Source organism: Mauremys reevesii, linkage group 7 (genome assembly GCF_016161935.1).
Source record: "Mauremys reevesii isolate NIE-2019 linkage group 7, ASM1616193v1, whole genome shotgun sequence".
NCBI lineage: Eukaryota > Metazoa > Chordata > Testudines > Geoemydidae > Mauremys > Mauremys reevesii.
This window is the reverse complement of record NC_052629.1, coordinates 69,106,363-69,118,764: the sequence shown is the minus strand read 5'-3', so window position 1 is coordinate 69,118,764 and position 12,402 is coordinate 69,106,363.

Genomic DNA, 12,402 nt, shown 5'->3' with positions numbered 1-12,402 from the left:
GGACACACTGTTACAGCGGCGGTCACACCAGTGTCAAACAGAAGTAAAATAACCTCTCTACTCCTACTCAAGATTCCCTGGTTTGTACCTCCAAGGATCGCATTAGCTCTTTTGGCTACTGGGAGCGAACGTTGAGCTGATTATCCACCACAACTCCCAAATCTTTTTCAGAGTCACTGCTTCCCAGGATAGAGTCCCCCAGCCTGTAAATGTGGCCTACATTATTTGTTCCTAGATGTATACATTTACATTTAACCATATTTTTGAAACATATATTGTTTGCTTGGGCCCAATTTACCAAGCAATCCAGATTGCTCTGTATCAGTGACCTGTCCTCTTCATTATTTACCTCTCCTCCAAACTTCATCAGTGATAATTATAAGGGCTAGTCTACACTTACCAGCCGGGTCGAAGCGGTGAGTTCGACTTCTCGGAGTTCAAACTATCGCGTCTAATCTGGACGCGATAGTTCGAACTCCGGAAGCGCCGCGGTCGACTCCGGTACTCCACCACTGCAAAAGGCGGTGGCGGAGTCGACCTTGGAGCCGCGGACTTCGATTCCGCGGCGTCTGGACGGGTGAGTAGTTCGAACTAGGGTACTTCGAATTCAGCTACGCTATTCACGTAGCTGAACTTGCGTACCCTAGTTCGACCCCCGCCCTTAGTGTAGACCTGCCCTAAGTTTTCTTCCAGGTCATTGATAACAATGTTAAATAGCATAGGGCCAACAACCGATACCTGCAGGACCCCACTAAAAACACGCCCACTCAATTATCATTGTCCATTTACAGTTATATTTTGAGATCCATCACTTAGCCAGTTATTAATCCATTTAATATAGGATATGTTAAATATATATCAATCTGTTTTTTTAATCAGAATGTTGTGCAATACCAAGTCAAATGCTTACGTCAACACTATTACCTTTATCAAACAAAGCTGTAATCTCAGCAAAATAAAATCAAGTTAGTTTGAGAAGATCACTTTTCCATAAGATAATGTTGATTGGGATTAATTACATTAACCTTTTTTAGATTTTTATTAATCAACTCCTGGTATTAACCATCCCATTATCTTGCTTGGGATTGATGTTAGACTGACAGGTCTATAATCACTTGGGTCATTATATTTACCCTTTTTAAAAATTGGCACAACATTAGCTTTCTTCCAGTTTTCTAGAACTTCCCCAGTTTTCCAAGACTTACTCAAAATCAATATTTGAAAGCGGCTGAAAAAAAGTCAAGGCAAATTCCCAAGTCCAGTGAACTCCTCAGACAGCTCTTTTAAAACTCTTGGATGCAAGTTATCTGGATGTGCTGATTTTAAAATGTCTAACTTTAGCAGTTGCTGTTTAACATCCTCCTGAGATACTAGTGGAATGGGAAAAAGTGTTATCATATGATATGACTACATCATCATTTGTTCCCCCCCCCCCCCAGAATAGAAATATTTATTGAACACTTTTTCATTTTCTGCATTATCATTACCATTTTCATCTAGTAATGGACAAATACTTTTGTCAGGATTCTCTTTGTTCCTAATATTGTTAAAAACTCTTCCTTATTGCCCTTAACTCTGCTGGCCATAGATTTCTCCTTGTGACCCTTGGCTTCTCTTATTAATTTTCTACAATTCCTAGCTTCTGATTTATATTCATTACTATCAACTTCCCCTTTATTTCATTTGTTACATATATATATATATATATATATTGTGACAAAGTTCCTCCTCTACTTTGGTGGGTCCTGCGCTTATTGGCGGATTTGCTCATCTCAGTGATCTTCCCCTCTGGTGGAACCCACAGTCTGGGTCAACTCCTCCTGTGTCTGATCAGGAGTTGGGAGGTTTTGGAGGAACCCGGGCCCGCCCTCTACTCTGGGTTCCAGCCCAGGGCCCTGTGGATCGCAGCTGTCTATAGTGCTCCTGTAACAGCTGCATGACAGCTACAACTCCCTGGGCTACTTTCCCATGGCCTCCTCCAAACACCTTCTTTATCCTCACCACATAACCTTCCTTCTGGTGTCTGATAATGCTTGTACTCCTCAATCCTCCAGCAGCACACCCTCACCCGCTCACTCTCAGCTCCTTGCACCTCTTGCTCCCAGCTCCTCACACCCAAAACTCACTGACTAACTGGGAGGCTTTTAACTAGTTCCAGCCAGCCCTTGATTGGCTTCAGGTGGCCCAATCAATGTAGCTCTCTCCACTGCCTTCTAGAAAGATCTTAATTGGCCCCAGGTGTCTTGATTAACCTGGAGCAACTGCCATTTGGTTACCATGGTACCAGGGATTTGGTTAGACTGGGGCTAACATACCTGTTCCTTACTACTTTACTGTAGCCATCTGGCCTTGCCCCATCACTATATATATATATATATATATACACACACACACCTGCCTTTACTTCTCATTCTAAACCAGGCTGTTTTTCTTAACCGGCATGACCTTCTTCCTCAATTGTGGGACTGTAGTTTTTTGGGCATCTATAAAGATTTTTCTTAAATGGTTTCCAATTATCATTCACATTTTTCTGATTAAATTCTTCCTCCCCTCTGATTTGGCTCATAATTGTTTTCAGCTTTGTAAAATTGGCCCTTTTAAAGCACCAGCTATATATATGACTGGCCTGAACTTTATTCGGCTTGCATATTCTAAATGCGATCAAGTCATGAGCACCTGTATCTAAGCTACCATTAATTTTTAGTTCTGTGATCAGTTCCTCTTTATCTGTCAAGTTGAGAGTCTAATATAGAATTCCTCCATGTTGTATGCAACATTTTTTGAGTTAGGAAATTGTCATCCATATCATTAAGAAATTCTGAGGATGTTTTAGTACTGGCAGCATAAATTGAAAAAACTGAAGTCCCCATATTAATGCTGCTTTTTTTCTTACACATTACAGATAGGAGTGTAAGGAGCTGGTCATCCTGTTCCCTAGTGTGATTTGATGGCCTATAGCAGACACCAATTAATACCCTGTCCTTTCTCTGTTAAGACACTGATCTGTAAGCATTCAAGATGATTTTCTTCTGAGTTGTCAGTGACTTGGAAACAAGTAATGCCATTTTTTTATATACCATGCCACTCCTCTTCCCCCTTTGCCCACTCAGTCCTTCCTAAATAGGTTATAACCAGTGATTTTCAGCATTCCAGTCATGAAAACCATTCCACCAGGTTTCAGTAAAACCAACTAGATTGAATTTCTGCTCATAAATGAGCAATTCCAATGCCTTTTGACTGTTACCCATGCTCCTAGCATTGGTGTATAAGCAATTCAAGAATTTCTTCACTGTGTCCTTTGGTTCTTTGATTAATTTTGTTCTCAAAATATAGATTTTGTGCTAAGTAAGTGCTCACAACTTTCCTCTTTTTATCCTCACCTTTTGTTGTTAGTTTAACACCCTTCTGACTACTCTAGCCAGCCAGTACCTGAGAAGATTGGTCTCCCTTCTGCTGAGGTGGAGGCCATCCAAACTACACAGCCTCTTCTCCCTGTAGAAGGTGGACCAATGTTCCACAAAACCCAAACCCTCTACCCTCCTCCACTTACCTAGCCAGCACTTCACTTCCAGAATCTTTGGCCTTGTATCTTCATTTGCTCTCAAAACAGGGAGCATCTCGAAGGAGATTGCTTGGACACTCTTCTTCATTAGCACACTTCTGAATTCCCTGAAGTCCTGCACCACCTATAGCACGTAGAAGGTAAGCTGGAAATTAAGAGGGAATGTGAAGAGAAATATCCAAAGCTTTAAAAAAAATCAAAATCAAACAAGCACATGCATACATATCGGCAGGATCAGAGCCCAACTGAAATGGGCTGTGCTTGCAGGGGTGTGACATTCCCCAGGGTACAATCTGGACTGGTAAGCAGTTGTGTCCCCTCAGTACTCCAACCTGGGGAGCCTTGTACACTGCTTTGCTGTGAGAGCAACCACTCCTGGTGTGAGTTTCCCAAACACTTCAATCCAAGCACACTGGTTTAGATAAAACAATAAAGTTTATTAACTACAGAAAGCTCGATTTAAAGTGATTACCAGTAATGAGGCATAGAAGTCAGAACTGGTTACAAGAAAAGAAAAGTAAATGCAACTAATGCCTAACTTAAAAAGCTAAGTGAATACAAAGCAAAAGTCTGTCTCACCACATGCTTCATCAGCCTTACTGGCTGGATTCCTTTTTGCCAAGATCCCTCCCTCAGTCCAAATCTGTTTCTTTGTTTCTCAGGTATTGTGGCTGCCATGAATAGGGCGAAAGGGAGGAATCACTTCAGGAGTGTTTTTCTTCTTCTTTGAGAATCATCTCCAGCTGGGGTTCAGGAGACAAAGTCTATGGGGACAGGAACCACCAGCTGTTCTTTGCCAAGATGTAAATTTCTCATTCACACCCTTTTTCCTGCCAAAGAATGGCCACTTAACCAGGTACTGGTCCATTTGATTTCATTGACACCTGGCCGAGGTGTCTATTTGCCTTTTGTCTCTAAGGAGCTAATTTATAGCTGCTTTTCTAAACTTGGAATATGTCTCAGTAATGTCATACAGTAGAATTCCATAACTTTATATATACTATTGCCACACATATTTTACCAGGACAATAATGATCAGCACATTGAGTTTTCAAATGATACCTCACAAGGCAGACTTTGTACAAAATGAATTATAGTCTTGTAAAAGAGGTAAATATAGGGGTACAGACTGCCACAAGGGGTCTGTAACTATTCCTGTCCTCTGGAAAGTTTAAAGTGGGGCTGATTTCTGATACACTCTGAGGTCCCATGAAGAATTTCCGTTGGGACAAACACAGGCACTGGCTTCCTCCTTTCCCCAGGGGTGCTCAACCTCCGCTCTGCCCCCACCCCTTCCCCCAAGTCTCACCCCACCCTGCCTCTTCCTGCCCCTGGTCCACCCCAGGCCCCACCCACATTCCACTCCTTCCCCCAAGCCCCCAACCCCCCTCCACCTCTTCCTACCCCACTCTGCTCCTGCCCACCTCTTCCCACTCAGTTACACACCCTCCCCCCACCTCCGGCACACCACGGAACAGCTGATCACGGTGGGTGGGAGGTGCTGGGAGGGAATGGGAGGAGTTGATTGGCAGGGTTGAAAGAGGGCAAGAGGTGCTGGCGGGGGAGGAGCTGGCTGCCGGTAGGGTGCTAAACACCCATTAATTTTTTTTCAGTCACACGGAGTCAGCACCTATGGGGACAATCTTTGATCTGACATTCCCTCCACTTGCCAATACAACCAATATTTTGTTGTGAAAATGTCTTTGTAAATTTAAAGGGCTAGATTGTGGCACTAAGGCACAGCACTGCCTTGCAAGGGAGCTATGGAAGTGGGCACTGAGATTCCTTGGGGCATGGCTGGTGCTCCACCTTGAAAGGTACATCTGCACTGTGTGACTCGCATGGTGGTGTGTAGGGTACAGACACCGCATGCCGCCCTAGCATGGGTATAAATAGCAAGGTAGATGGTGAGACACTGTTTAGGTGAGTAGAGTCAAGACACGCCAGAACCCTAGGATATATACCTGCCATGGCTCTCCAAGCAGTGCCTCCCACGTCTACACTGCTGGTTTTAGCAGTAGTGTCCCGCTGCTGGAGCCTTTCCCCATTGCAGCAGGGAGCTGCCAGAGTCTTTCCCCACCACACAGAAAGACTCCAGCAGTGGGGAGGCAGTGGGGAAAGAGCCTGTCCCACTCCCATTGCTGGAGCCTTTCATTGTTGCATGTAGCTACACACCGCCATGTGGACGCAGCCTGCTCTTCACTGTGGTGTGTAGCTACACATACCCTACACGCCACTGCCAGTGTGTGCCATGTAGATATAGAGTGAGTGTGTGGAACTGGTCTCCTGCTAGACCTCTTTGCAGATGCTAGATGCCACTAGCCTTGTGGACTTCTCATGCTCTCTGTTCTCCCACTCAAGGGGAAAAGTCAATGGGAGTTGCTCTCTCATGTTCAGGTGGCCCCTTTGTCACAGGGGTACCTGAGAGAGACTGCCTGTGTCCTCAACTTCCACCACCACCTCACCTTGCGCACCCAGCACAGGCACTACCTGGACCTGTGGCCACGGGTTTACTCTGTCAATCGTTGGAAATTGTGTTTAGTTTCCAGAGAGGTGTGAACTTAGGAGCATCCCCACAATAATAAGTATCAGAGGGGTAGCCGTGTTAGTCTGGTTCTGTAGAAGCAGCAAAGAATCCTGTGGCACCTTATAGACTAACAGACGTTTTGCAGCATGAGCTTTCGTGGGTGAATACCCACTTCTTCGGATGCAAGCAGTGGAAATTTCCAGGGGCAGGTATATATAAGCAAGCAAGAAGCAAGCTAGAGATAACGAGGTTAGATCAATCAGGAAGGATGAGGCCCTGTTCTAGCAGTTGAGGTGTGAAAACCAAGGGAGGAGAAACTGGTTCTGTAATTGGCAAGCCATTCACAGTCTTTGTTTAATCCTGAACTGATAGTGTCAAATTTGCAGATGAACTGGAGCTCAGCAGTTTCTCAAACCCAAGAAAGAAACCAACAGGACTCCACTGGCCATCACATACAGTCCCCAGCTAAAACCCCTCCAACGCATCATCAGGGATCTACAACCCATCCTGGACAATGATCCCACACTTTCACAGGCCTTGGGTGGCAGGCCAGTCCTCGCCCACAGACAACCTGCCAACCTGAAGCATATTCTCACCTGCAACTGCACACCGCACCATAGTAACTCTAGCTCAGGAACCAATCCATGCAACAAACCTCGATGCCAACTCTGCCCACATATCTACACCAGCAACACCATCACAGGACCTAACCAGATCAGCCACACCATCACCGGTTCATTCACCTGCACATCCACCAATGTAATATATGCCATCATATGCCAGCAATGCCCCTCTGCTCTGTACATCGGCCAAACTGGACAGTCTCTAAGGAAAAGGATAAATGGACACAAATCAGACATTAGGAATGGCAATATACAAAAGCCTGTAGGAGAACACTTCAACCTCCCTGGCCACACAATAGTAGATCTTAAGGTGGCCATCCTGCAGCAAAAAAACCTTTAGGACCAGACTTCAAAGAGAAACTGCTGAGCTCCAGTTCATCTGCAAATTTGACACCATCAGTTCAGGATTAAACAAAGACTGTGAATGGCTTGCCAATTACAGAACCAGTTTCTCCTCCCTTGGTTTTCACACCTCAACTGCTAGAACAGGGCCTCATCCTCCCTGATTGATCTAACCTCGTTATCTCTAGCTTGCTTCTTGCTTGCTTATATATACCTGCCCCTGGAAATTTCCACTACTTGCATCCGAAGAAGTGGGTATTCACCCACGAAAGCTCATGCTGCAAAACGTCTGTTAGTCTATAAGGTGCCCCAGGATTCTTTGCTGCTTCTACAATAATAAGTAGTGAGGCTTGCTGAAAGAAAGGCTCGCTGGTCCATAATTCTAAAGATCGCCTTTGGGTAAAGGAGTTGCCTTTAGTGTTGGATCATGTGTTCTTGTTAGCAGTGCATATACACTCAACATCATAAAAGTCGGGCAACCCACACGAGTGGATGCAAAGTAAGTAAATAAATAAAAATTGTTCCCCATAAAAGTACAAGGGCAGGGGATGGAACAGGTATTTTTTTTAAAGGCAGAATTTATGAAGGGCCTGGTGCTAATAAATTCATATACATAGCCAGGAGGAGCATGGCCAGACACCAGCAAGATAGGAAGGAAGCTGATTCCCACAGTGTCCCAGAGACCCAGGCTTTCAGGTGCTCTGCCCCGTCAGTCAGTTTAAGGAACTGCTGTGATCAGCTACTTTAGGATTCAGCCAGGTTGTCCTTGGCTTACGTAAATGCCATTGATTGTTCTCTTCCTGGACCTGCAACTTGCTTTGTGATAGAGCAAGAAGCTCCACACAAGAAGAGTGCTAACTCCAGACTCGGCCAGTCAGCGTGAATATGAGCTAGGCTTTCTCAGGTAACAGTCTGACATGGTGAGTGAGAATAATTCTGTTTCTCTTGGGGGTGGGGAGGGGAGTTGCACTGCAGACTGATCGGACAGGCACAGAAAATGAAAGAGGATTTAATAGACAGGCACACCCTGCTGTTTGTGCAGAGATTCCTCACTAGTGTTTGCCCGCTTGCTCCTAGCCTTGATACCCGACTGACAATTGAATTCTCTCACACAGGTCCTCCTTTCATTCTTTTTTAAAAAAGATTTCCCAGACTCATATTTTAAAGATCTGGTGAAACATCTGCATTGTCAGGCAGCTTTTTCACCTTGGTCATTTTAGTTCTCCAAAAGAATGACAGAGAATTTTCTTCCTGTAAGCACGATAGCTGAGCAGACAGAGCAAGGTAGCTGCACTTTTCATCCTGTTATGTCTTTTTTCTTCCTTAAGTTGTTTGTTTGTTTGTTTCAATACTGGGTATCTGAGTGTTTCGAGTTCCTCTACAGAGTTTAGTGCAGGGGTAGGCAACCTATGGCACGTGTGCCGAAGGTGGCACACAAGCTGATTTTCAGTGGCACTCACACTGCCCGGGTCCTGACCACCGGTCTGGGAGGCTCTGCATTTTAATTTAATTTTAAATGAAGCTTCTTAAACATCTAAAAAACCTTATTTACTTTACATACAACAATAGTTTATAGACTTATAGAAAGAGACCTTCTAAAAAAGTTAAAATGTATTACTGGTACGCGAAACCTTAAATTAGAGTGAATAAATGAAGACTCGGCACAGCACTTCTGAAAGGTTGCCAACCCCTGGTTTAATGTCTGTGCCCTATGCCCCTATATGATCACGTGGTACTGCAGTGCTACACAGCAGCATCCCCTTGCCTTTGCCCCAGGGCTGAGCAAATCGCAGAACAAATAATTTTCAATACATAATTCAGTGAATTTCATCTGGATTCACCAAATAGTATTTCACCAGCTATAGAGCAGGGCAAGTACAACAAAAGATGTGTCAAATGCCTGTGAAACTGAACTTAATAGAGTCATGAATTCGATTTGACCAGCTCTGTTACCTGCTTCTCCCTGGATTTATTTTACTTTCTTTCAGTTCTTTCCCCTCCCTACAAAACCAGAATCTCTCTGTGGGTATGTCTACACTAGGGAATTATTCTGATTTTACAGAAACCGATTTTTGGAAACAGATTGTATAAAGTCGAGTGCACGCGGCCACACTAAGCACATTAATTCGGCGGCATGCGTCCATGTACCAAGGCTAGCACCGACTTCCGGAGCGTTGCACTGTGGGTAGCTATCCCATAGTTCCCGCAGTCTCCCCTGCCCATTGGAATTCTGGGTTGAGATCCCAATGCATGATGGGGCCAAAAATTTGTCGCGGGTGGTTATGGGTAAGTGTCGTCAGTCAATCCTCCCTCCGTGAAAGCAACGGCAGACAATCATTTCACGCCCTTTTCCCTGGATTGCCTGGGCAAACGCCATATCACGGCAACCATGGAGCCTGTTCAGCCTTTTTTCACTGTCACCGTATGTCTACTGGATGCTGCTAACAGACGTGGTACTGCAGTGCTACACAGCAGCATCCCCTTGACTTTGCAAGTTAGCAAAGATGGTTACCGGCTCTACTGTACCGTCTGCTGCTGTCATGGGTGCTCCTGGCCAGCCTCGGTGAGGTTGGTCGGGGGCGCATGGACAAAAATGGGAATGACTCCCCAGGTCATTCTCTTCTTTAAGTTTTGTCTAAGGGAGACAAAGTCCTGCCTAGAATATCAGGCAAGCCTACTAAAGAACCAGATAGGCAAACGGCCGCTCCGCGTCAGAGCCCCAGACATTCTGCATGCCATTCTAGGGGGTGCCCCTGCAACAACGCCACCCGTTGCTTCTCTCCTCCCTCACCCCTCCTGGGCTACTGTGACAGTTATCCCCCCATTTGTGTGATGAAGTAATAAAGAATGCAGGAATTTGAAACAACACTGACTTTATTGCCTCTGCATGTGGAGATCAAAGGGAGGCGGGAAAGGCGGTTGGCTTACAGCAAATTAGAGTGAACCACCATTCTGCACTTGCTCAGCCTATAGCTGAAAATGGGAATCTGTGATAAGCACTAGGATAGAAGCACAGGCAGGACTGAATCTCCATTTGTGTGTGGGCCTTTGGTTGACACTGGTAAAATACAAAATGTCCCAGGATATGCATGTTAGGGGACAGTTCTAAACTGCAGCTTAATTTTTTTATTTGCAGCAAAATGTAAAGGTCTAAGTATCTGATTGTGAGCCCTGGTAGCAAGGGGTAGGTGCGACCGCACAGTGCTGCTGATTGGGAGAGCAGCCTGAGGCAGAAGCCTCCAGCTGCCATGATATTCCAGGCAGGACTGAATCTCCATTAGACAAAACTTAAAGAAGAGAATGACCTGGAGTCATTCTCATTTTTGCCCAGGCGCCCCCGGCCGACCTCACCGAGGTGACCAGGAGCACCCAGGGGACGACGATGACGGATACCAGTCATACTGCACTATCTGCCGTCCGTAAGGCAAGGCAAGGCAAGGGGATGCTGCTGTGTAGCGCTGCAGCACCACGTATGCCAGCAGCATCCAGTAGACATACGGTGACATTGAAAAAAGGCGAGAAATTATTTTTTTTCCTTTGCTTTCACGGGGGGAAAAGGGGGGGGGGTGCTGACGACACATACCCTGAACTACCCGCGACAATGTTTTTGACCCTTCAGGCTTTGGGAGCTCAGCCAAGAATTCAAATGGTTTTCGGAGAGTGCGGGAACTGTGGGATAGCTACAGTCATCAGTCGCCCCTCCCTCTGTGAGTGTCCATTTCATTTTTTGGCTTTCTGGTACGCTTGTCTCAGCTCCTTAAGTTTCATGCAGCACTGTGTTGAGTCCCTGTTGTGGCCTCTGTCCATCATGGCCTTGGAGATTTTTTCAAATGTTTTGGCATTTCATCTATTGGAACAGAGTTCTGATAGAACAGATTCATCTCCCCATACAGAGATCAGATTCAGTATCTCCCATACGGTCCATGCTGGAGCTCTTTTTTGATTCTGGGACTGCATGGTCACCTGTGCTGATCAGCTCTCCACACTGGGCAAACAGGAAATGAAATTCAAAAGTTCGTGGGGCTTTTCCTGTCTACCTGGCCAGTGCATCTGAGTTCAGATTGCTGTCCAGAGTGGTCACAATGGTGCACTGTGGGATAGCTCCCGGAGGCCAATACCATCGAATTGCAACCACACTAGCCCTAATTCGAAATGGCAATACCAATTTCAGCGCTACTCCCCTCATCGGGGAGGAGTACAGATATCGATATTAAGAGCTCTTTATATCGAAATAAAGGGCTTTGTTGTGTGGACGGGTGCAGGTTAATTCAGTTTAACACTGCTAAATTTGAGATAAACACGTAGTGTAGACCAGGCCTGTAATGCAGCACATCTCTACCTTATTCCATCCACCTTACTCTATTATTATTATTATGGTAGCATCCAGAGGCTTCATCTAAGATCAGGATCCCATTATGCTGGACACCATATAGACATGGTGTGTACAGTTTAAACAGATGATATAGACAAAGGACAGGAGGAAGGAAATAACATCATTTTACTGCTGTGAAACTGAGGCACGAAGCAATTAAGTGACTTGCCCAAGAAGTCTGTGGCAGAGCTAGGAACTGAATCATGTCTCCTGAGTCCCAGTCTAATGCCTTAACCACAAGACCATCTTTCCTCTATATCATTCGGTCGCATGCGTAAGTTAGACATGCACATATGAATGTGCGTCAATTGCATGCACCTTATTCTGACCCTGTATGTATCTCACCTATGCATCCAGTTCCTGGAAACATTTGCAAAGCCCATAAAGTGTAGAGTGATTTATCATGAAAGAGGAAGTGAAATAAATTAACTGAGCCTCAGAGAAGAGAGAGAGAGGAAAAATAAGGAACCAAGCGTACCCTGGTCAGCCGTCCAGAGGGTTGTGATTCATAAGGCAGCTCAGGGGCCGTGCAATGGGGGGTGAGAGAGAGAACACACATTTCTCACCCAGATGTGGAGAGATTCTGTGCATATGTTTCGCTAACTATTGCTAGCAGCTGTCTGGAGCCCCAACTACACCAGCTCTCCCAACATTAGCTGCACTAGTTTTAGCAGGAGAAAAGGCTAATGTAGACACAGCCAAAGCTCCCTGGTGCCCCCTTAGGCTGTGAGCACTGGGGTCAGGGACTGTCTGGGTGTCACTTATTTGCACAGTGCCTAGAACAGTGGGGCCCTGACCCCCGACTGGCATCCACAAGCTCCATCACAACAGAAATTATAATGATGATTACAGAAAAGCCTGGGAACGACTAACAGTTTTCAGTGCCCCTTCGCTGGCTGGCTCCCTGCAAACCTGGCTGAGAACAGATGCCCCTTTGCTCTTTAGTCAGTAATAGCTGCAGCTAGCACGCTCCTTT